Source organism: Epinephelus fuscoguttatus, linkage group LG10 (genome assembly GCF_011397635.1).
Source record: "Epinephelus fuscoguttatus linkage group LG10, E.fuscoguttatus.final_Chr_v1".
NCBI classification, from domain to species: domain Eukaryota; kingdom Metazoa; phylum Chordata; class Actinopteri; order Perciformes; family Serranidae; genus Epinephelus; species Epinephelus fuscoguttatus.
Window position 1 is genome coordinate 15534181 of NC_064761.1, and position 26530 is coordinate 15560710.

Genomic DNA, 26530 nt, shown 5'->3' on the forward strand with positions numbered 1-26530 from the left:
TCTGACACCATGTGATTGCAACCATGGCAACCATTCTTCAATCCACTACTTCTGCGTGTCCCAGGAGTGAGGAGAGCACAGGCATTCCTGACTCCTCCTGATGCCTAATGCGACTACGATCGGCTCGCTGTCCTTAAGGCTTAATTAGCCGATTTGGGAGCAGAAGAATGCTGCTCGTAATTGCTGAGTGAAGTACAGGCAGACCCCACTGGCAATTATACACAGTGGGCAGGCAACAAAACCCTCCTTAATTAGATCATTACTGAAACGGAGAGGTAGAGTAGGAGAGAATGGAGTAGGGACAGAAAGAGGGGGAGCTAAAAAAAGGAGAGAGGGGAGACAAAAGAGTAGAGATAGGGTGGAGAATATGTGGAGAATGTCGAATGAAAGCTTGAGTTTGGCAGATGAGTATGACAGAAAGAAATGAGGAGGGGTAGACGTGACAGAAGAGATGATACTGTGGGAAAAAAATGCCAGTGTAACAATCAGTGACTTGACAGAACTGCTAGAAGAGAGTCTACTTGGCCTTCTCCACAGTGTAGTTGTGAGGATTTCTAAAATCCCTTCTTTTAATTAAAGTCACTCTTAAAATTACAGTAGGTAACTTTTATTAAAAAAAAAATACATTTTTGTCATATTTGCTGAAACTGTCACTATATCCTGGCAGCAGTAATGAGACAAATAGTCTTTGAAAAAATGTGTTCTTCTGGCTTCTCCTACTGCTCCAAATGGCATTTGCAAGAATCCACTATCCACCAAACAACCAGTCAGAGCCAGGAAGACTCTAGAAGGCATGCCAATCACTGCTTGTGCACACACTGTGCATCTCCCCTCCCACGTGCACGCGCTTACTGAGTCAAGTTCACAATCGTCTGCGTGAGGCTTCAGCTTTGTAGTTCTCTCCACCTCAGAAAAGTTGCTCCAAAGTTTACTCGTTTTATCTCAGGCTCGGTTTAACTCTTTCTTTTTAGCTTGCTTTTCATCGTCACTCCTTCTCTGTTTACTTGTTTGTGCCATGTATGCTGTTGTTGGCAGCGCCGCATGTGCAGGAATAATGCTTGGAACTGCAATAGAGACTCCCCGTGGATCTGACTGGCTGTTTACTTTCAGGCACGGTGGATCTATCTATAAAGCAAGGAGTCTGCGTGTGCGTGTCCTCATCATATATCGAGAGCCATTCATCAATTACTTGACGAGGTTATTGCTGGGGACCCAAGGATGTGCAGTGTTGAATTTGGAGCGATTTGGGCATGCTACTCGTTTAGTATTAATAAACTTTTAATGAACAAGTGAATGGCGGTCTGTGCAGAGGAAGGGGCGGGGCTTCAGGGCTCTATGTAGACTTGGGCATGTCTTCATCTATGTAAGGAATGACTCTCTATCCCTCTCTACGGTAATGTTACATTTAACAACAGATGAAGAAAGAGACCATATATTTTACATGTAGCAAACATTTGAAGCATCAGTGATGTAACTTTCAGAAATGCTTTTGTTACTGTAGGACCCTGCAGAGCGAGCGGCATGCCATCCTTAACCATACCCACCAGCTGGCGGCGGCTCCCTGACTTCAGTTTACCAAGTGTGTAAGTTTGCTATAATAACTTATAACACTAATAATGTTACTTCCCGCCAAATAACTAATTTACTAATTTAATTCATGCTCTACTTTATAACTGTAGAGGTTAAAGCAAATCCACTTCAGCTTTGATTCTAACCACGAGTAGCCATGATGTAAGTGTGTTTTTCAAGGGTAGATTTAGTGAGTTGGGGGCCCCAAGCAAACACTGTCTTGCTTTACTTGCCACCCTTGTTTTCACTGGGGATGTAGACAAGCTATTAGCAGTTGCAAAATAAGCAGCTTCTCAAACTTGTTTCTTTTATGTAAAACTATTCACTATTAATAGTAAAAGCTAAAAATACCACACAGTAAAATAAGGCTACTGCATTTAAATTTTATCTTAAAGTGCAGAGTGAAGACAAGGCATTATCAACACAGTGTACATTTACTTAACGGCTATTCAAGGTGTAGCTTTCAATTCTAATCAGTTATAATCCTGGATAGTTTAATGAATTATAATGCATTATATTTTACGCGTCATATTTTGTGAAATATGAATCTTCAGCATAACCAATAGCATGTCTTTATCAGGTAAATGTAGCAGTACAGTTTCTTCCTCTGAAGTAGAGGTAGTAATTCACAGTAAGCAAGTCATACCATTGATTTTAATATTTGTTTGGGGGCCTTCTGTATGTTAGTTTGGGGTACAACGACTTTAAATAGGAACACAATTTAATATTTTTCATGTCTAAACATGTAGCTGTTTGGGACCCAGGTGTTTTGATCATGACCAAAGGAAGCGCAGTGTCTTCTGTGAGGACAGGCATGTTTGCACAACTTATTGCAAATGCCATTACAAGCACTATGAGGAAACTGAGGATCAGGTTCACAGATTATCTGTCTCATGAACTATTGTCAGGATATTGTGACAGCTTCAGCTTTTTCATTTAAGTTATCTACTGCAGCTTTAATGGCTGTGTGACTAATGACAAGCCTCAGAGCAACAGAGGAATCATGTTGTATTTGCTGAACTTCAGCTGGGTAATATAAATGATTACCATAAATGATAAGCCATAATATCAGTCTATGTAAACACCCACGGCAAATGCATAAGTTTGTATATGCAGTGTTATTGCGGCACGGTAACTAGTAGATTATCCAGGTTAGACTGGTGATTAAATATTGGAAGCCCACGGTGCTGCACAATCCACACTGGATTACACTCATAATGACTATGAGCTAAAAGCTCATAAAGGCTATGTTAAGCCAAATTGACAGTATTTGCTACAGGCTACACAAGGCTAAGAGGAAGCCACGGATATGTGTGTCCAAAACTGTATTTGTGAGTGTCAGCACCAATTTAGTCACTCTCTTTGTCAGTGTTTGTTTATGTGTGTGCTTATAGTATGTCGGTTTTATGTGTGTGTCAGGTTGAGTCACTGTTTTTGAGCAGTCTCGCACATGCACGACATAACCCCTTAAAGGACATGCAGTAATCTCTCATCAGCAATCCAATAAGCGGGACAGCTGGTCGAGAGGCGACGACATCGGTTATGTGAAGCCCGGAAGACAGGAATAATAAGAGTGTAGTAAATAAGTTCGTACTGACAGCCAGGGGGTTTCACATGTCAGCAGTGTGGAAACCTCAGCTAAAGTAATATAGCTGTTTTGGGGGTATTTTAGGAACAGAGACCCATGGAGTCAACTAAATACTCTGTGGTATTGTAAAATGTCAAAAACACACAGCAGTCAGTAGGGAAAACTGCTGCGGGAATTCTGCAAATCCAACCTGTGATGATATGAATTAATGTTACAGTGACTGCCAAGCTTTTTTTCAAATTATACACACACACACCCACACATACCAGACAAACACACATACACAGAAAATTACTGCTGACCCAACCTACCCAAGAAAAGGGGGAAAAGCATTAATTGAATGTCATGGGTCATTACATTGGAGTGCCTGTGTACTGGAGATTGAATTAGTCTGATACACTGACACAGAGCAGGCTTAGACAGAAGACAGGCCAACAGGAAATAGGATTGGAGAGCGCGAGCAGGGGGACAGGAGGTGGGCGGTATGGAGAGAGAGAGAAAGTGGGTGAGAAAGTGAAAAAGAGGCAGAGATGGGAGTGGCAGCTGTACGCTCATATCACAGACATGCAGAGCAGCTTTACCATTACGTTTCCCTCTCTTCAAGCTCTCATTCTGTCATTTTCTGTCTCGTATTCATCTCATGTAAAAAAAAAAAAAAAAAAAAAAAAAGGTACGCATGAATGCATTACAATCTCTCATACGCTTACACTTGAACACTGTGCACCGGCTGCAGCTCTGCACATTAGTGTTCATCGGCTGTGTGAAAGCAGCAGTAGGGAGCACCAAGCTGCAGCAGAGGAGGGAAAAACAGAAAGGACAGCAACAATAACACAAGTCCCCTAGTCCTTATCACAGCCCTGACATGGGACCGGCTATCTCTGTTTGCCCATGTACTACCTTGAGAACGAAGGCAGAACAGTCCAGCTTAATACGCCAGCTCTCAGCCTGAGATAGACACCAACAAATTCAAGCAAGAGCACATGTGCAGACAAACACGGAGACACTGATAAAGACACACGTATGCAAAGTACTCAGTACTTGTGTTAAATGCCTACTGCAGCATAACCTCACAGCCGGCAGCAAAAGGTGGTATCTCAAGGGGCACCACAGTCAAAGATTACTTTGCAACATAATTTGGGTGTTTAAAGGTACCTCATTAACATTTAAAGCCATTTGAGGACATTTCTAAATTTAAAGGTAGCCTACAGGATTAAAAACAAAATGTAGCCGTTTTTTACAACATGTTAACTTCAGCCACTTGGTTTTGCTTTGCTCTCCTCACCAGATAAATTAATTAAATTAGGCAAGTTTGCAGGATTTAGAAGCTTTCACTAAGCAGGCTTACCTCATTCGAATTAGAGGAGTTATTGTTGAAAGCCAGTCAGGACCACAACTGTGTTTGTTCTGCCTGTGAAAAGCTAAACCTCTGCCTTCACACTGCTACGCTGAAGTGGATGCTTTATATGGCAGTTCAGTATTGTTTTTGTTCATTATTGTTGTTCTTTGCCTTTTTGTTATTTGGGTCACTTGCTATAAATGTGAGTGCATTTAAATGGCAGAAAGAGGGGTGTATCAGTCAACAAAAACAAGCCGCATGTGCAATTTTGATGTCACAGATGACACCTACCTGTGTACAAGTGCAGTCTGTCCTGTGCTATTCTGATACCTTCAAAGCAACATTATGTAACCTTGATAAGAGGAAACCACACACACACTAATACTTGTTTATATTTGTTTGTTTTTTCCCCCAGTAATTAGTAGCTAGTAACTAAAATGTTGAGGCAGAGGGTACTTGCTGTAGCTCTGGTTGAGGGTGAGAGGCTGTCAGTAAATAGTTAGTTGGGCACAGGGAAACAGAGATCTGTGTGGGGACATGAGACCCTAAAAAAGAGGGTGGATAATGGGGAGTACCACCAGTTGGTCCAGGAGCTTCTCCTCCATGATGGCTGTTTCCAGGCATATTTCACAATGACTCGGAGGCAGGTGATAATCTGCTGTCTATCGTCAGGCCGTATAGCTCTGGGTATCCAGCAACGGCTACCACCAGTTTCTCCTCCGTTGTTTACCAACTGTAAACTTGTTGTCATGACCACCACAGAAAACCCACCTCTCAAATCGTCTGATTGGACAATAGGAAAAAAGATGACCAAAAAAAGAGCTGACATTGGGTGATTTTCCGCTCGGAGTTGAAGATTTTTCAGCTCAAGGAGTTCAGAGTGCTATAGCAAAACTACCAGGCGTCGCATTGCAACACAAAAAACACAAGCAAAAAGCTTCATTCTCATTAAAAACAATTACAACTGGCAGCTGCTAAAACTAAAAATGTCTATGTGATTGGGGCCTTGGAGAAGTGGACAGCAGTTGTGATGTCAAGCATTAGTTTGTGGACTGCTGTTTTAAAGCCTTGGACAAGATGGTGGAGCTTAAGAGGACACACATTGCTTTGCCTCTATGCTGACTGAAAGGTTGCTGGGGTTGTGACTTGTCAATCACAAGGTACTCACATCCAAAGCATACCCTGCTTTATCATCTATTTTACTTTAAACAGGACCACAATTTACAAAATGAACAACATCGTTTATTAAGCAAGTGATTGAGACCATAAACTCATTTGAAAAATGTTTACTGAGGTAATAAATCAATGAGAAGTAGGGTCATTTTCTGAAAGACGTCTATACAAACAGACTTCTTTTTGCAGTGTATAATGCATTTCCACATTGATTTCACTTTTCAGACCCGAAGTGAACCCATTGTGTATGACCAGTAGCTTACTGAAGCTAATGGTAGCTAATGGTAGCTAATGGTAGCAAGCTTTACACTGATATTTCTATGCATCCTCTCTACTTGTACTGTTGTTATACTATGTTTTAGCATTCGCCATTAGCCACTGTTGGCCACGACAACTCACTTTGAATAGACTTAGGATCACATCATGACAGCTGTTGCTTTTTTCAGGGTGTTACATTAAACCTGATGTTTGTACTCATCTGTGTCCCATTACAGAGAAATTCCCCATGATACAAGTGTGAGTGAGGGATGCAGCTGACGGTACAATTAGTTCAGTCTATGAGTTGCAGGTGTGGATGACAATTTTGCATAATGACACACTACAGCATGGAGATGCTCCAGCGCAGCCAACTGAGAAAATTCAATGACAAGACAACTGGGAACTGGAAAGTCTGTGATTGAGTCAGATCGAATGAAGGATGCTGCTGCCGTCCAGATCATAAAGACAGAACCAGGAGACATTTATCTGATATCTCAGTGCTTAGTCTTTGTGTGCTCTACAGGAACAGATCAATCCCTCTGCTCTACAGGAGCTATTTGAGCACAGCCTCACACCAGTCTAAGATTGTCTCTAGCTATGTATAGTACATTACAACAATACCCTACAACTATAATACATCTTCTGGGCCAATTTAGCTCTAATCTTCTTCACCCCAGTTCACTCAGGTCCATTCTAGTTCATTATCCAGGCCTTTTCTTTCCGGTCCTAATCCAGTATGATCTAGTCTAGTCCAGTATAACAGTGCCTGTATTCACAAGGGGCCAGATTGTTCCCTTTGTGCTACACAACATCTGGCTATCAACCCCAGAGAGAAAATGGGAAAGGGAACTTCTGTCTATGGGCTTCATTAAACAGTGGCAAAATTATCCCGCGGGGCTGTAGTTAGCAGGCTACTGTTTTATTGTAGGTCACTTTAAACTGCATTTTCTGTGAGGAACTGCAAATTAAGATAATGGGTTGCACTGAATACTTTAATAGAGAACAGATATTTGAGTGGAACATGAATTTTAATACAACCATGATAAGCACATGTTGTCCTCAAAGTACAATAGTGACAATTGCAAACATTAAAAAAACTCGCTACCTTAATTGGTTTGCTGGTTATCAGTTATTTGTAGAGCCCAAAAGAGACAAAAAACAAATCAGCTGTGTCTAGAAAAACTCTATTATCAGTACTTTAGTTCAGCTTACATCAAGCACTATGTTCTGTTACTGACTGCTGAATAGAAATTTCTTACTGAGCGCAGGGCAAACAAAAGAAACTCGTGCTTATAAAAGAAAGAAAGAAACCAAAAGACACAAATTGATGGCTTTTAAGTCTTTCCATTCAGTTGCGAGTTTCCTCTGCTTCCGCGTAAGGAAATTAGTTGTGAGGACATCAAACACCACAGGGCCCAAGGATTTCACTTGCATTCAGTGAGATGACAAAGAATGTACAGGAAGCATGTGGAGGGTGACCTCCAATGTATCGTTCTGTTCAACCTGGAAAGATCTGCTTGTGCTGCTGCCAAATATAAGCCATTGCTTTGCAGTGATGTAATGGGTACGCTGACAGAAATGAAAATTGTCATCTGAATACACCTGAGGGTTGTACCACGAAACAAGTTCAACAGAGCCAGGCTTTCTTTGTCTGGGCTAGATCAACAAACCCTAAAGCCTCAATCAGAGATAACAGGTACCAGAAAGCTGGTTATCAACTTGTTCTTCAGGGTCTGTGCACGTTCCCATAAAATGAATCAAATGACATGTTTGTTTGATTGATCTGTGCTGCCTACATCCACCTTTCCCGAATATTAAAATATTACAGTAAAAGTACTACATTTTGGTATACTGACACTGTCCCATAATGTGGAAATGACTCAAAATTTATTTATTGAATATTATCTGTGATAAATACCAATAGATTAATCTAATAGATCAACATTCCAATTGGTGTGCTATTTGCTATAACATACCAGCAGTGTTAAACAGACCTCAGCACATCAGGACCAGGAATAAAAACATGAAGTGGTAATGTTATGGTTTTAAGGGGTTATATACCGCATTTCATATGCAAGTAAATGTCATCCTGATTAATAACAGTAATAACAATGCTACCATTGATTTTATATAAGGTTCTTTTATAGCCAGTGAAGACACTACAGATGTATTCAGTACTCCAGTGAGAGCAAGAACAACCTTGCAAGTAAAAAAAAACAATAAAATTCTTGCTCAGATTTTCTACATCACTGATATACAGTAGGTTCCCATGGTAAATAAATAATATTAATGATAATTAATGCAGTAACCGCTCCTGTAATTGCAGGGCTTTGGTCAGTAGTGTAACGTTACGGCTTAACAAGTGCATGGATAAAGTGCATTTATAACGTATTCCCTCAGCTGAGAATCTGTATCATGCATTGACGCTAATCAAAGGAGCCATAAAAGGTGCTCTTTAGCTTGGAACAAAAACTGGTCCCATAAGTTACCATGGCGATCTAGTCAGGTTAAAAGAGATTCACCTTTGTAAGATGGGAAACCCTGGCTTTAGACTCAACATACCTCACTAACACACTAATCTTGCTTTGTGGTAGACCCCTCTGATCCTCTGATGTCCTTGTCAAAATGCAAATGACACCCAATGTAGTGTTGACAGAACCATGTCTATGTCCAGCCGTTTATATGGACCACACTAAACATGTTGGGTTATGCTCACAAAAGGCCTTCACATGTTACAAGAGGAATCACTTTGCACCCTGATGCTTAACCTTCCAGTAGGGCTACATTGGGCACTGAACAGTGCTGATTTTAAACAGTGAGAGAGACTACTCTAAAAATCAATGAAAAGGAATAGCTCTGCTCGGTCTGAAAAGAGAACAGCTATATCCTGTCACCTCCAACACTTTCTGTGATCATTTATTCCTTATTTTAATATAATGTTGTTAAATGTACACTGCAGGTGTTCCCATTGACACACCATGTTCTTCTCTTGTCAAACAACTGAGCATAGAAATACTGATATACCTGTGGTGCATAAGTGGTCCCTGTGAGCTGGGGTGGTAATTCCTGGACTACTGCATTAGGACCATTAATCAAGTCACCATTTTATACCCAGTCATATGAAACCTGCACTGTGCTATTGGAAGTGGAAGAAAGACTTTCTCAGCCTAAACAGTGTGAGACATTTTTTAAATTTGCTAATTCTGGAGGGTGTTTTCAAAAGTCTGCTTAAAACAATGTGGATCGAAAATAGATTTCAACTTTATCTGCACTGGCGTGGATGTGACTGTAACGTCACCACCCCTGTCCCGCTTCTGCCTTGTCTGTCGAAGGACAGATAACCCTTACGCCATGCCCTCCCTGCAACTGTTTTCTTATCAGCCTATCGCTCGATCACTTTATCCCTCCGTACACAGAACGAAAGCATCTTCCTTTCTCAGGCGGCTCTCCTCACGCCCTATGGTATTCCAGCACGAGCAGCAGCTGCCTGCTTTCATTAGCGATAAGGGAAGTGACACACCATCTATTATTCATTGGAGCACACAGCCAACCCCTTCTAGCTAGAGCTACGTTAGCATTACGGCTACTTCCGCTCCTGGAAGTTAATGAGGGTGGTGAAGTAACTGCTACCGCTAATTAGCACGTGGAGCTATCGGACTATTCCTGTGTCAACACTGGCAGATGTTAAAATGGGTCGAAAAGGATGACAAGTGATGAAATGAGCAGGGACAGCTGGAGATGGGTGGCAGAGTAAGAGATGGCAGAAAGATAGAGAGAAGGGGGGAAGAAGGGAATGTGGTTTATGGAAAGTGGCGGTGGGAAAAAAGTGAGAAATAGACAAGACAGGGGCAGAGGAGGATATGCAGTCAGGGAAGGCAGGAGTGAGGAAAAAAGCAAAAGGAAAGAGGTGTGCTGTATGTTGCAACAGACAAGTAGATCACTTACAGCGCTGCCATGTCACATTACGTCCCCCCCTACTCACCATGACAGGTAAAAACAACTCACACACACACAAACACCAAACATGCATAAAATATTTAAATATACAGAAAGATTAGGCTGATGTATTAACACACTCTCATGGAAACATGGGTTATAAATAACTCTGGGTCCCCCTGCTCATTAATTACCACTTTCTACTTACACAGCCAAAACTGAGTACACACACACACACACACACACACACACACACTCACACGCAATCAGGAAATTCTAACAGAGTCGGGCAAACATGAAATAAGACATTTTTGCATGAAAGCACACACAAACATGCACACAATTTATCCCCCCTCACAGTCACACACTCCCCGGTGATAAGTGGCCCGCCTGACACCAACGAAGTGTGAAGCCAGGCAGGCGACGGCTGTGCAGCACAGTCTGCAGAGCAGGCAGGACAACTCTGGGAAGAAATCAACACTTCTAAATTCACACTCTATTGATCTTAGCATGATGACAAGCCTCCAGCTCGGCTTCCGCTTGCACACACACACACACACACACACACACACACACACACACACACACACACAGAAAAACACACATACATGACGGAGAACACAGATCGGATGCGTATAATCAAATACCGCCTCAGAAAAAGAAGAGTTGGCTGAATGCCACAGAGAAGCTCAATACTCATTTCACTGTGTTGCATGTGGGAGTGTGTGTGAATGGCTAAATGCATGTGTGTTGCCTGATTGGCTCGGCCTGCCCATTTATTCCTCCCGCATTGTGTCAGCTGCCAAAGCTGTGTGAGGAGTGCTAACAGTCTGCGGATAGAAAAACACCACGCTGCCTCTCTATCTCTCTCTCATGCACTTAGACATTCATACAAACACACACACACTCTCTCTTTCTCTCTTCACACTCTTTGTCACACATCCCAGCCAACAACATGTGACCCATGTCCTACCCTGCAAAAATAGACAGAGAAAGAGGGAGTGAGAAAAGAGAGAGGTGAGGTATAGCAGATCACAGAAGAGAAGATGAGCAATGTGAGGTAAACAAAATGGAATTATGGCAGATGAAAACAGGGAGAGCAAATTACTCATGAGAGAGAAAAGAGTCAGAAGGGAGAAAAAATAATGAGAGGACACTGGCAAACAAGACAAAAATGGGAGGATGAGAAAAGGGAGTGAATTCTCATGGGGTGGTGTGCCTCTCACCTGCCATGCAGCTCCACTCACCTCGTGTCCTTCCTGTTTCTGTGAGTGCTACTGACCCTGTCTCTCTTTTAACCTCAGCAGGGAAAGAAAGAAAAAAAACACAGAAAAAAAGGAGGGAGGAAGGGTGGGAAAGGGGTGGAGGTGTTGGCAGAGATGGTGCTGAGGGGTGGAGGGAAGAAAAAGAAGCTCTCTAGCTGGTCAGAGTATCTGCTCGCGTAGTGTGATAGATTCACCAGCCTGCCCGCTGCAACCAACTGGCCCAGAAAAAAATCACACCTTAAAAGATAAATGGGTTCAACGGAGAACACACACACACACACGGTAATCAACCACCACTCTCTCTGTGTATGTGTTGATAGTGCAGCAACTTTTAGTGTATGTAGATATGAGTGTGTGTATCTGTGAAGCCAGACATTTCCTTAAGTGTTTGTGTGTATGCAAACTCTTTTTGTGCACAGGTTTGCATTCATTCATGCATCCACTAGTGTATTTCTGACGTATGTGTGTGTGATGTGTATTTAGCCTGCGGGCACAAGACCTGCCCTGCAGTGAACTCCCACAATGCACCAGTCTAATTATTACCGGAGAAGTTAAAGTCAACCCCCCGCCATGCTGCCACAGGGCCACACGAGGCCTGCGCTGACCAGGTCGAGCTCCACACTGGATCAAAAGTGCTTCTCAGAAGCGTCAAACTAGCCTCGCCAAGGTATAATCTCTGTGAATTTAACGAGTAAACCCCCTAGTTAGCTCTGTTCATCTCAATAACAGAAAGCAGTCTAATGAGTAAACCTTGGCTAGCCTAGCCGGCTCTGTAGTGTAAATGAAGTAAATAATTAACAGCCTTTAAATAGGCTAACTGCCCAGGCTAATGGGTCCTATCTCTTATCTTGCTCCTGCACCGATCCCTCAGACCACCAAAGCTAATTCCCCTCTCAGGGAGAGTGTGGAACACATTTTAAAAGCAAACATCCACCCTAAAACGACTCGGCAGCAAGCGCGCTGCATCTAAAGTATAGCCTCCACACTTTGGCTTGACATGCCATGTGAGTGCAGAAATATACAGAACACATGAAATATTCACATGGATATATGGCGTAGCTGTAGCAGTGCCAGGCCTCCAAATAAAACCCTTGTGAATGGATGTTTTCTGAGGCCCAAGGGTTCATTTTAATTAAGACTGGGGGGAGAGAAGTTGACACTCGCACTGCTGATAGCTGAACTGCTAATTTGCACTTTAATTGTGTCATAAATTACTTTGTTTACTTTGATGATGCTGTTTCTAATAATGACTAAATAAGAGTACGGGAAGCAGAACATGTGAGGATGTCTGTGAGTGTGTGGTGATGCTGATGAGCGAACAACTGGATGACATAGAGAACATGCAGTACGGCACATGGACAGGACTGAACGTTACGATGGAATCCAATACACATTTAATATAAGCACCATGAACATAAATTAAATATTACGTTGGACCTTCTGCACTAGCTTAAGAGGACCTTTCAGGATGCTCCTTGCCCATTATTTTAAAACTGATAAAAGAAGACATGATTTTCTTTCCTTAGAGTGTTAACTCACACAGAGAACCGCTTGTCAAACACAAACTTAGACAATGTTCACATCTGTGGCTAAATCCTCCCCTCGCCCTATGTGTCCAACACACTGCATAAAATCAGCTCACATCCTTTCATCTAAAGCAGCGGACTGAAAGAGGGTGTAATGCGGCCTGGAGGGTTAAGCTTCCCCCTTGCCGATCACATGAACCGTCTCCTGTCAGGAGGGATCAGATCCCACCTCAGGCCCCAAGGACGTCTAGAGTCTCACTCCTCTTGTCTTTTCTCTGTGTGTCGAGGTTAGACATTGTCTGTCCATCTTGCTTGTTCTTATGTTAAAAGAAATGAAAATGCAATGTCAAAATAGTGTGAACTGAAACAAACAGCTGTTGGGAGGGAGATTCTGTCAAAAGCTCAAGTATCTCTTTGTCTTGAGATTGAGATGATGGAGTATGAAATCAAATGGTGAGTTGGTGCAGTGGCTGAGGGGTAATAGACTGAAAATGATCATGGTGGGGGATTCACATGACCACATGATCCTGAGACCTGTTGGGAAATAAGCTCCTGGGGGAGTTCTCTCAAGGCAAGGCAAAGAGCCTAAAGGTTAGGTGAGGCTAGAAATGAAGTAGTATGTCTTTGACCATGTCTTAAGGGTTAGGGTTAGTGGTTAGTGGTTAGTTCACAGCTATTCTAAACAGCCTCACTCCAGGGTGAAAAGCTGGCCATCATCGATGCAATTATCATCTGAATATGGGAATAACAGCACACACCTTCAGAAAGTCTTTCCCAAAGGCACTCATATTGCTGCACTTGTTTCTCTGTACAAAAAGTGATGGAAGTAAAGAATGAAAAAACAAAGCTTGAGTTTACCTCCTGCGTACTTTTTCACCTCTGCTCACCTGACCAAGCATTGCGTGAAGTGATCATGCTTGTCTGATTCAGAAAGTTACAAAAACAGACACAGCCTCCCCAATTCCAATGTCGGAAAAGGTGTCCAGGGAGGGGGTTTTAGGTGCTGTTTGACCATCCGACAAGCACTGGGCTGGAGAGTGATCAAAGACACAAAGTCTGGGAAAATGTAATTTTGCCCAGAGATCAGGCCCCTCCCCCTTTGGGAATGAGGGTTGTGAGGGGAACCTGCAGGTGAGCGTGTTGTGGCTGGGCTTATTAGACCTAGCCGGCTCAGTCCAAAGCAACCACATGGTGCCATCACAACAAGTCCTCTGATCTGACACCCCCATATGTAGGATAGAATCACCTGTCTGTGCCTTCAAAAAAGTTAGAAATCGCTGTTTTATGGGGTGACAATGCTATGACTAAGGTTTGATTAGGTTTAAGCACAAAAATTGATTGGGTAGGTTGAAGGAAACATCATGGTTTGGGTTAAAAGAAGTTCTTAGTTAGGGTTAGGAGACCTTTGCTGTCATGGACGCAACAATAACCACATGGTTAAGGCTTTTAAATAAGACAAGACTGACTGTCGGTTGGTATTAGGAAACAAACACAGCTGTCTCCTTTGTTAAAGTCCACTGTTTTGTTGACCATCCACCCCAACATCCTTTGTACATGGACTTTTTTTTCTCCATAATAATATCTATATTAATGCCATCTGATCTCTCTCTTTGCTCACGTCATCATCACAAGAATAGGTAAGAGTACAGTTTGCGATGGCTACTGAAGGCAGGGACCTTGGCCGACTGAAATCCTGGCTTTGGAGATCTTTACTCTCCATGTCTGAAACAGAACATTAATTCTGAAAGTGTATTGTTGTGTAGCAGAGCAGAGCTCAGTCTTTCTGCTCCAGCTCGGGCAAAAACACAGTTAAAATGTTAAAATAACAACAGGCAGCGTTATGCAAAGTCTGGCACCCCAGGATTCTGCCAATGCATGTGTTTGAATGCGTCTGGCTGTGTGTGAAAACCTAAAAATGTTCTAACTGCAGCACTCCACAGCTCATAAAAATACAGTTCAGCATAACAGCTTGGAGTCATATGCAGGCTGTTTTTATAACCGTGGGAGTAACAAAGAAAGTAAAGTATTTGTAATATGCAGAATGTGATTATAATCATATATCACTCAGCATCAGCCTAAATTTTGCTCCTTCTAATTCTTCAACTCACATCAAATCAAGTTACATTGTCAAATATTTTGATTTTACATGCATTTTTTTTTTTACATTATTCCAATTCTGGGAATAGCAATGAATCTAAGTTTTCATAATACTGTAAGGAATACACTCCTACTAATCATTTTAAATGCCCTCTGTGTTTCGTAACATCATTTTGTGTGCTATTGTTACAGTCTCAGGTTCACTGGCAGCTTGAGATTCATGCCAAGTCTTGCAACACACAATTATCTGTGCAAGTGTAGCCTGCGGTATGTGTGTGCAGTGTGTCTGAGTGGATGCAAGTGTGAAAAACCTCAAACTGTTTTTACTGGCAAAGCTCACAGTTCTCAAAGAACATCAAATTCAACAGCTTGAAGCCTTCTGGACAAACAGAATAAGTTTTACTCTAAAAATGAACTAAATATACACAACTTTAAAAAATGTATAAAATGTAATTAATCACAATTGTTTAATGTTAGGATGGACAACTTCTGTTTTGCCAAATGCAACTGCGATTGTGCTTTAAACAGAGTTTGGAGTTGAGCATTGCTTTCAGAAAACTGTCTTTATCCAGTACCAGTAGTATATAATCATTCATGAATGAGACCATGTTTTGCCTGGGGATACGTAACATTTCAGTTAAATCTTATGTGGCAATACATCAATGTTTAGGCTTGCCATTCTTTTCATAGTTTTACATTGTGCCTCATTTATCAAGCAAAATAAACAGACATTCCTTTCGTGATCTACACTATCTCGCAAAGATGTTGGCTCACCACATCTGTCAAACTGATTTTAATTTACACCAGCATAATTTTTTAAAATGTTTTGACATGCATGTTGTGTATTACTGAAGCCATACATCATTGCTGGGATACACACACGGTATCAAATATCTCTTCTTGGAAGTAAAACATTCCAGCTCAAGACCATATATAGTCTAGTCTAACCTTGCACCAGCGACTGACAACATGATATCATTGGCTATCACAGCTGCTCTGTTTTCTTATTCCTGCAGGGAAGATGCATATGCAGACACAGAGATGAGGATAGCGACACACTTGCTGCCTGCACATTTGCCTCGGATGAATTTTTAACTGGCGTAGCCCCCCTCAAAAAACATCCTCTCTTGGGTCAAATTCCAGTTGTGTATATGTGAAAGTGGGTTCATTTGTGTGTCCCAAGATGACGTTAAGATGTCTGCAATGCTAAAATCATGTCAAAAATCTGTTCAGAGTAGAAGAAGTACAGTTTTTGACATTTGAGATGTTGACTGACGAGTAAATTTCTGCAGAAACTGCACTGAGAAAACAACCAACCATCCACTTGCAAACTACTGAGAATTCCTCTGGAGTAATTGTTTTTATATCTACAAGTTGAAATACATAATGGCTCATAGCAAGTGAAGCGTTGAGATCGGCCCCAGACTAAACCCACTCATTTCAGGGTTTACCCTATCGCTCAAGAAATACTTCTGTAACTGTAACAACAAATATCCATTACTTAGATGGTTTTAAGATGGAAAAAACAGCGAATCAAGCTATGAGCAGGATTTTCCACTGAGAACGTGCATGAGTGTGTGTCTGTGTGTGTGTATATTGTAAACGTGTGTGTATGTGGCTGGCAGACATCCTGAGGAAGGCCAGTGGCTGATAAGGCCTCTGGCAGGGAAAAGGCTGTTTATACGTTGAAACAGACGCCCACTGAACTGACCACAGTACACACCTCATTGCACAGCTCAAGCAGAAATGACCTGAGCTGTGGTGAGCGCTGTGTGTGCGTGTATGTGTGTGTATGTGTGTATGAGAAACAGTCAGATGGGGAGAAAGCAAGCCAGAGAGAAGCAGTCTTAAAGATGGAACTCAGCCTTGTCATGTCAGCCTTGTATGTCTGCATCAAGCGGTATTCTTCGGGGCTGAAAAAAGAAGCCTGTGCAGAAGTGCCAGAAACTGCAGTTCCTAGAATGGCCACTTGAGGCTGGCTCCAAAGAGAGTCAATCCCCACAGATCCCCACGTTCAAATTTTACAACAGAAGTAAACATGTTTACAGCATGGTTTTGGTCTCTAAAGCTAATTTCCCATGATAACTGTATGGGAGTGGTGAATTTTTATATAACTCACCTATTTAGTAAGGCTTAAAGTTACGCATATTTAAGGCCAGGCGGCAGTGGTTAGCATTGTCGCATTACAGCAAGAGGGTTCCTGGTTCGAACCCTCGGTGGGGGAGCCCCTCTGTGTGGAGAATTTGCATGTTCTCCCAGTGTCAGCGTGGGTTTTCTCTGGGTACTCCTGCTTCCTCCCACAGTCCAAAGACATGCAGGTTAACTGGTGACTCTAAATTGTCCGTAGGTGTGAATGTGAGTGTGAGTGGTTGTCTGTCTCTGTGTGTCAGCCCTGCGATAGTCTGGTAACCTGTCCAGGGTGCACCCTACCTCTCGCCCAATGTCAGCTGTGAAAGACGCCCACACACGACCCAACAGGATAAGCGGTTACAGAAAATGAATGAATGAACATTTCAGGCCGGGACCACTTTGAGTAACAGGCTGTCTACGAAGGGTCACCGCAGCCTATGACTGTTGTGTAAAACATACATGTAGTCAATATGTGAATTAGTGGACAAATAGATCTCCTTGTTGGCTTGTGAGAGAAGCAGCTCAGACAGACAACAGCGAAACAGAAAGAGTGGACACATTAAAGACAGTGTGACATAATTCTAGTTTCTCCTCTGTATGCCAAGACTTGCTTCTCATGCATTCAGACGTGTCCAGATGCATTCCTTTGTATTTTATAATGTCACATTTCCCTGGTTTTGTCATTTCAGACTCTCATCTGAGCCTCAGAGGAGTCACTATACCCCACAAATTCTACTAAACATGACAATGTGTCATTCTAGCTGCCACAGAGTGGCTTGTCTGCAAAGAGGAGCAGAGGGAAAATGCATCTGTACTTCAGTTAATAGTGTGCAACAGACAACAGCTTTGGTGTTTTAAGCTTGAAGAAACTGCGATACAGCAAACTGGAGGCAGGCGCGAATGGTACATAATTTACTTTCTGGATGAGATTTGTCACTTTAAAACACAGACCTGTCTTTAAGTGGGCATGATAGCTTGTGTGGATTTTACGATGTTTTTACTGGAGTCAATAAAACATAACACAACAAAATCAAATTCCTTGTTGGTTCAGTGCACTAGATGGGGATGGAAATGTGCATCAGTCGTCAGGAATTTAATCTGGGCAATTTCTGAGCTTGCACGTTTCCATCAGGTGTGAAACAATGCATCCGCAGCTTGCACACAATGTGATCGGCTTTCATTGATTTTGTAAGGAAGCACTTTCCAGCGACTGATGCTGGGAGTCGAACTTCAGCATCAGTTTCTTATTGTCTTTGTAAATAAGATTTGTTTTTATTTATCCCCCAGTGTCACTCAATCTGATCCCAGTGTCACTTTTATCTGATCTCAATCTCTGTCTTTCCTAGGTGGTGATCTGATTTGGAAGGACGGAGACAAATTGTAGAGATGAAAAATGACAAAAAAAAAACTGAGAAAGAAAAGAGAATGCACGGGCCTCACAACGAAAGGATCCAAGGAAAGACAAAGATATAGGGAAAGAAACACAGAGAGAGTTTTATCATTAAGTGTGGGTGAAGCATGGCTGAGCAATAACCTGATTGTGGCTTTGGTCTGCACTCTCCCACAGACATCCTCTTCCTGTAGGGCTGAACTCTGCTGACCTGTGGGGGCGAGAGACTACACAGACTACAGCCTACGCTCTAATATCACTAATAATCACTACAGCCAAGAAACCGCAGCTACAGAGCACTGAGCGAGCGGAACAAAGTAGAGAGAGAGATAGTGTTTATGTGCCTGTTATTTTATCTATGTTTTATTGTCTTCCTGGCGGCACGGTACATCTCGTATTTCTCTCTGTGTTGGCATATCTTGTCTAGTTTATTCCCCGCCATGAATCAACCCTGAAGCCGCTGAAGCCTAAACAATGACCCGAGTAGACAGCCAATGTGTCTCACCCTCCAGTCTATAACGGGAGAGTTGTAAGTTATGCATGTAAACGAATGCGATGATATACGGGCAACAATGGGAAGCAGTGGCCCCGTAGTGGAGATCAAGACAGTCCTACTGCTGCATGATGACAGTATAACTGACTAAATGTTGACTGTGATTGATTAACCATCTAAAGCAGGTTTCAAGTCTTTCCACACTGATTTTCGTCACGCCATGAGACAGACAGAAATAAGCAGCTCTCGGGAAGATGGGAAATCAATGTATAAATATATACTTTGCAAAAGTGGCAGTAGTGTTAACAGCCTGAAAGCTCATGATAATAGGCATGGTTAAAGGGGAATTATATAATATAATTATATGTTCAACCTGGGTGTTATTCTCATGTTTTTATCAGCTATGACATACTGTAATACTGTTTTATTCAGTACCATACTGTACAGTGCATTATAAAGAAATGGAAAATGCTCTGGCAGGCAGATCTGTTAGGTGGCTGACAAGGGTAAATGTGCTACAATGGCCCTAAACAATTCCATTTGGAGAAACAGGCTGTAACTTCACTTCACTTATAAAAATCAAAAACAAACACAAACATGCTGCAGAAAGCCAACACAAATGCATTAGCAGAAAACACACTGCAAATAGAGAAACTATGCAAAGTCAAAATCACACATACCCCGAAAATGTAAATGCAACACACACACACACACACACAAAATAGAAGTTCTCCCGGGGTCCATTCATAAAACGGTGCATAGGATCCATACTAAAAATGTACGTACAGACAAAAGCCAAAAATGTCATGTGCCAAAAAATGTTTGACCATCTACAATCTGGCTTCCACCTCACCATCTGCATCACCAATTTCCTGTCTCCAAAATGTTTATAAGCATGGGTCAAAGTTTGTCCCATCAAGTCTGTTTTTATAGAGTGCGTGGGAAGTGCCGTACGCCGTTTTGTGCATAAGCAATATTTATAAATGAGACCCCAGGCCTCTAGGGGGAGCGCTAAGTGGAACAGCTTAATTTCTGCACGAGAGAGAGAGAGAGAGAGAGAGAGAGAGAGAGAGAGAGAGAGCAGTGTGTTTGTTTTTGAAGTGGGAAGAAAAGTGGAGAAAAGAGGGTATATAAAAAGGTGCGTGTTCTTTTTTTGCATTCAGTGTTTACATCTCTGGTTCTGTTGCACAGCCTGACAGCGCTTGACATCAGTTTTACAGCGGTGATAGTCTCGCCGGTGGCGCTGATTGGCTAATCGTTTGCCTCTTTGCAGCGCTCACTGGATTGATCAGTTTTTTGTTTTTTTTCTAGATGACTTTTATGCCTTTATTACACAGGGCAATGTATGAAAGTGGGAGAGAGGGGCTGACATGCAGCAAAGGGCCACAGGCAGGGACACTGCCATTGTACATGGGACAACCGCTCTACCTGCTGAGCCACTGGGTGCCCGATCAATCAGCTTTTCAACCAAGAAACTGCAGTTTCATGCCATGATGCCAGACCAATCAGTCAAGTCGGTGAAGTGGGCGGAATCAAAGGTCTGGACCCAGGCGTTAAATGTCATCATGCCCAATCGAAATGATGGATAAATATATGAAAGTAACACCCAAGAAAATTATTTTTCTAAAAGGGCAATGACTACAAAGCTTCTGGAGGGTAAAGAATATTTGTGCTTCCCACTGATTTCCTTTAAATCTGTCCAGCTATCTCGAGGCACATCTGAGCTCACTCTGTGCCACACTGTACAAGTGGAAAACAGTGGCGCTGGCCAGGAGGCTGCCTCACCTCTCTCAGCACAGGCAATTTGTTGAGTCTGACGGGAAGCTACATGGGGGTCACGACCTTGTCTGAACAATTCCCAGGAATCTCTCCTTACATAAGTGAAAATGCGACGTGGGGGTGGAGGGGAGGGGGGTGGCGTGGGTCAGAGGTGTGTTGATGCTATAAGGGTTAAATCTATTCGGTTGGTCGTCATGCTGTAAGGGTAATGTATTACATCTGGAAAGGTCTGACACATGCTGCAACAAAATGTTACGGTCAGCAAGAAAAGGCCTCGCAGAAATCGGACGTGAGCCTTAATCATAAAAGGTTTAAAGATAAACATCATTTCATACAACATATACTCGTCTCTCTCCTACTCTAGAACCCTGCGTACTGCTCACACAAAGCAGAGCCATCTTTATCTGCCCTGAGGGAGTCCTTTGTTTGAGTGTAATGTTTTCCTTTGAGTTGAAAAGAGACAACAGCGAGATAGCATGTACATAGATCTTTATAATTCAAACAAAATGCTGTGAATTTTTTAAAACTGAGGCCACATGTTGGAAATGGCTTAGGGGATTTGCATAATTGCTGATAACAATAGAAGTAATTTCTTTGGGTAAATAAACTGTCTTTTGAGGGAATTTGTTTCTGGTCTGGATCCAGTTGCAAGTAAACAAAAAGAATGTGGACTCGGGCGTTTTACTCCCACTCAGTGTTTTTAGAATCGAGAGGAGAGGAGAGATTTTCAGGAAAGATGAGGAAAAAACTGGAGAAAACAAGGAGGAGATGTAGAAGGAGGCAGCACTGGTGAATCAGCTGGCTGAGCTTCTACCATGTGCTTGTGAAATCAAGGGTTCAAGTCTGGCTCACAGCCCTTTTCGCATGTCACACCGGCTCTCTTATCTTTCCTGACACTCTCCATGGTTCCCTATCTTAAAAAGCTGGAGTGTCAAACTAATCTGGAAGATGAAGTGTAACCAGAGGGGAGCGGTTTGTTTATTGGCATTGTAGAGCAACACAGCTGCCTGCGGCTACACAGAAGAGAGTCGGGGGCTGAACCCTTTCATTTCTTCAACCTTTTTCTCTCTCCACCTGTATTTCTTTCTGTGCTTTTGCTCTCCTTTTTTTTCATTATCTGTCTCGCCACACTGGGAAGCACACTAAATACAGCAGAGCGCTGCAGGCAGAAGGACTGCACAAAGAGCAGCAGCGGAATATTGGACAGGTGTGAGAAACGAGGCCCCGCTGGCTTTAACGCCGAAGATGTGGCGATGTAGATGTCGATGGGCCGTTCTTTATGTACCAAATAATCCAGTGGTGCAAATAGAGAATTTTGTGAGATTGAGGGAGCAGCAACAGGAAGAACGTTGCAGATAAAGGAAGCAAGAGGTTGATGATAGGGGGTAAGAGCAATTAGCAAAAACTGAAAAAAGGCAATGGGAGAATATCAAACAGAAAAAGGGAAACACAATGGTCTGATCTGTGAGGTAATGGAGAGCTGGGGAGTCCAAAATGGAGAGGGCTATCACTGCTTATTAACTTGGGAAAAAGAACTACTGTAGTGTCAATAAATCACAGGCAATACGGCTGTAAGCCAACATCACTACCAGCTATATCTAAATATAATTGACTAGAATGCATTCTAATATAACAGAATCCATACACTGTTTGGATCTGGTTTCACTTCTTAATGAACTGCTACAAATAGGGCCCTTTAAGGCTGACGTCACAGTGACATCAGTTTGTTAGCTGGAGGCAAAACACAACTCGCCATCACAGGGCTATAGGCTACACAGGAGTCTTAAAATGTTGTCTTGTTGTGTTATTGGGTGCCAGAATCAAAAGAGTCATGGCTCAAAACTTAAATTTTATCACATACCAGCTGCCACTGCCTGTCAACAAAAACGAAGACAGCTATGGTTAAATGTGATAAGATGAAAGGACTGGACGGAGGCAATCATCAAAAATGCTCGCATGTGCAGCACACACTTCATATCAGATTATGGAAAAGGTATTTACTGTTGTAGGGATGAATAATGTTATTTATTAAGGGTTATCATGTCCACAGAATCAGAAATTGGGGAGATATTAAGAATATTGGATTTCTCTTTTTAGCACATTAGCTAATGTTAGCTTCAATAGCAAAACAAAAAGGAGGAAACCGTTGAAGTTTCATCCTCCTTTGTAAGATTGGCACAGTAATACAAAGCCGACCATCCCACCTTCAGCAGTCTTGTCACATCATCTATCCACTGAATGAAAGTATACGGGTCGGCCAGTCTGGTCCCCACATCAGGGTCACTCACTGGGCCCGGTTTTAAAAACAGTATTAAATATTAAATATATGGCAAAATATAAAACTATACAGGATAAGAAGTGTTTTCAAGGAGCAAAAGCGAAAAAACAGTGCCTAATAGACTAACAATAGCAGTAAGATAAGTACAAGAGTTACCAAAATGAACTAAAATGGTGGGAAAATGCAGACTGTACCTGATAATCAATGTTACATCTTACTATATAATGACGAAAACTCTGTCTGTGGGTGTGTCAGTGTGTCTGTTCCATGTTTTTCTCCTCACTGACTTGGTCAATCCATGTGAAATTTGGCACAGTGGTAGAGGGTCATGGGAGGATGCGAATGAAGCAATATTACATCAATTGGCCAAAGGGGGGCGCTATAGCAACCGATTGAAATTGCAAACTTTTAATGGGCATATCTCATGCCCCGTATGTCGTAGAGACATGAAACTTTGCACAGAGATGCCTCTCCTCATGAGGAACAAATTTGCCTCAAGAACCCATAACTTCCAGTTGTATAGATTTTCCACCATTTTGAATTTTTTGAAAAACACTTAAAATCGATCTCTTCCTAGGAAGTTTGACCGATCTGCATGAAACTCGGTGAACATAATCTAGGGACCAATATCTAAAGTTCCCTCTTGGCAAAAGTTGGAAAACTTAAAACTGAGCTTCTATAAGGCAATGAATATTGTGGAGGGCGTGAAACATCCCATAAAGGTGTATAACATCTCAAGGGTTTCACCGATCACCACACAACTTTGTAGGCATATGGCCACACATAATCTGAGGGGAACCCTCCATTATTGACCCCATCAAACAAAATGGGGGCGCTAGAGAGCTAATTTCTTATCTAGGCCTAACCACCTTATTGATTTTTACTAAACTTGGCAGATATGTAGAACAGGACGCCTCAAGGTGACTGGAGAAATTTAACTCTAATTGGCAACTGGGTGGCGCTATAACAACAGAAAATGCTTAAAAATGGCTAAAATGCGACCGATCGCATTTTTCTTCTAATTTTGGTATGACTAAGTCATGGTATGCTGTACTAAATGGGTATGGACTAGTATGATATAATGATGAGAAGTAGTATTGCATATGATTTGAGAAATAGATATTGCACTACACTGTCAAGTCATCATGATATTGAAAAGTAATATAGCACCATGATGTTGAGAAAATATTATACAAAATATTGAAAAGGAGTAATGTACATCATACAAAGTAATAGTGCACCTAATGTAGGTGAATATTGTTGTCTGTTCTTCCCATGCTGCCAGTATTATATTGTACTCCCTATGTCACCAAGCCTGCACTGCCTATTTCCCAAAGACATGCAGATGAACTTTACTGTGCCACTTGCTGATGAGACCATGTCTTTAATCATAGTGAGAGAAGGGGATGATGGGAAACAAGAGCAAGCAAGCAATTAGGACATTAGAGAAGAGGATCGAGGGATATCAGTCAGATGAAATAAGGAAACACAGGGAGCTTGAAGAGAAGTGAAACAAATCAAAGTAAAGAGAGAGGAGATGAAACCACATACTAAAGAGGGACAGGAAAGAGAAATGACAGGCAGACAAGATGCTGATGAGGGGGTGTTGATTATTGGACCTGTCTGTAGTACACAGCTTGGACTCATTTTGACAACAGGGCTTTTAATTTTCATTCCCTCTCGCTGCCAGCTGAGATAAATCATTAGCCGGGGTGTCAGCGAGGTATATTTTGTATTTTCTAGAGGATTTTGAGGGGGCTCAATTCTGCGAGGAGTGTGCGGCTTCCCTGCACTTTGTGTCTTTCTGATCACGTTCCCGCAATCGTTTTAATTAACCAAAGTTTTTTTCTGAAGTGGTTTTGATCTTGTGCTGTAAGCATTTTCACTGGGTCCTGCTCAGTCCTCGCCCAGCCCTGCTGCAAAATGTATCTGCTTGATTTTCATATTGACAGCACTGTAGTTTGCTCTCCCCAGAGACACTGGAGAGATGCCGCGACTGCTGTGCATCCATCTGTCTGTCTGTCAGCTGCCGTGTGAGTGGGTGGATACAGTTCTTTAAAATTGCACACCAAACACAAACACAAACAAGGAGACACACATATAACCCACATTTACTGCAGCTTGAGAGCATACAGTACGCATGCCACCGACACACATGCACTCACAGATGTTGAAGATCTGGGACATGCTCGGTTGAACAATGGGGACATCATTTCAACCTCTCCATCTCCCTTTTCACTGTAGCTGAATCCCAAAATCTCATAGACCCCAAATTTATCAAAACAATGTCTTATGGGGGGGGTCTGCCTCTGTGTAGCTAAACCTCCGTTCAACTCACCTCATTCTGTCTCTCACTGTCTAATAGAAGCCATCTATCTCTGCAGTAACCATGGGGTGAGCTGGGAATAAGTAAGTAACGGAATCCTGCTGGAAAACATACCAAAGGCTTTATCCCTTCCTACAGACACACAGAGAGAAGAAGGTAGACACAATGTTAAAGAAACCTCTCCCAGTTTCTTGATGCCAAAGTAAATATGTCACAGCAGAGTCAAGCGTCTGAGACAACGGCTCGCCATTTGTGTAGCAATGAATATGACAGGCTATCTTTACCAAGCATGCTTGATATGTATATCCTGTTAGATAAAGGTTGAGGGCTTGAAGCATGATGTGGATATGCTCGTGTTTGCTCTTATAATATGATACGTGATAGCATACAATTCCGCAAATTTATTTCATTCTATATATATATATAATAGATTAAAACGATTGCTGTCAGGAAGTTGAGTCATTGCAGTAGAATGAGAAACCAAACAAGCATATCAAGTCGTGAGCTGTGTGGAGCTGCTAGTTCCAGCCACATTTTATTAAATGTTTTATTTTAATTATATCCTCAGAGACCATACAAAAGAAGTGGATGTAGCCATTGGTTTGTGGAGTACTGTTTTGAAGCCTCGAACCTGGCATTTAGACAGTCACCATCTTTGTTTTTGAACGCAGAGGTGACCATAATTGGACAAGAGAGTGGAGCTGTGGAGGAGAGAAAGGTGGATGTGACTGAAGACCCAAGGACACTGCCCTAAATGCTACTTGTCGGTAGCAAAGGTAGCCACACCCTAAAGCATTATTTGCTTTATTGTCAATTTTACTCTAAATGGGACCATAATTTACATCTTGTTTTGGAGAAGACTTGAAACTAGCAAATGAGACTGTAAACTCATTGGAAAAATGTTTACTGAGGCAATAAATCAAGTGAGAAGTAAGGTCATTTTCTCATAGACTTGTTTCCAGTCAAACTAGTTTTTGAAACTAGTGGAGTCGCCCCCTGCTGGCCATAAGCCAGAATGCAGCTTTAAGGCACTTTGGGATTGGCTTTGCTTTTCAGACCTGGAGTTAACCCCCTGGATATGCTCAATATCCAAGGGGTTACCTCCAGGTCTATATCCTGGATAATGTAAAAGTACCATAGATTTATATTTATTTGTTTCTGAGACGTTCCTTGATTTTCTCAGGGTTAATAGGTGTAAGTGATGGCCAGTCGGAAGCACAAATCAGAGCTGTAGAAAATGCAGAGCACTTGTCAGATATTGAGTATGGTGACCAGCTGTAGTCTCTAAAAGACACAGAACACCCTCCACAAGTGTGTCATGGACACGATTTCTTTTTTTTTATCTTGGGATGGAGAAGGCATGCCCACCCTACTCTACCTTACTCT

General features: G+C 42.1%; 1 protein-coding gene across 4 annotated transcripts in view; it reads right to left on the bottom strand.

Annotated features, from left to right (window-relative positions):
• kank4 (KN motif and ankyrin repeat domains 4) overlaps positions 1-26530 on the bottom strand; it is a 94054-nt gene that overhangs the window by 25291 nt on the left and 42233 nt on the right. Inside the window, exon 1 of one of the 4 annotated variants that reach the window (XM_049587538.1) lies at positions 18413-19607. The exons of 2 other annotated variants lie outside the window; for them this stretch is intronic. The gene's annotated coding sequence lies outside the window, so the exon portion shown is untranslated. Of the gene's footprint in view, positions 1-11086; positions 11147-18412; positions 19608-26530 lie in introns of those variants that run through there. One more of the 4 variants, XM_049587537.1, reaches the window with a different exon arrangement.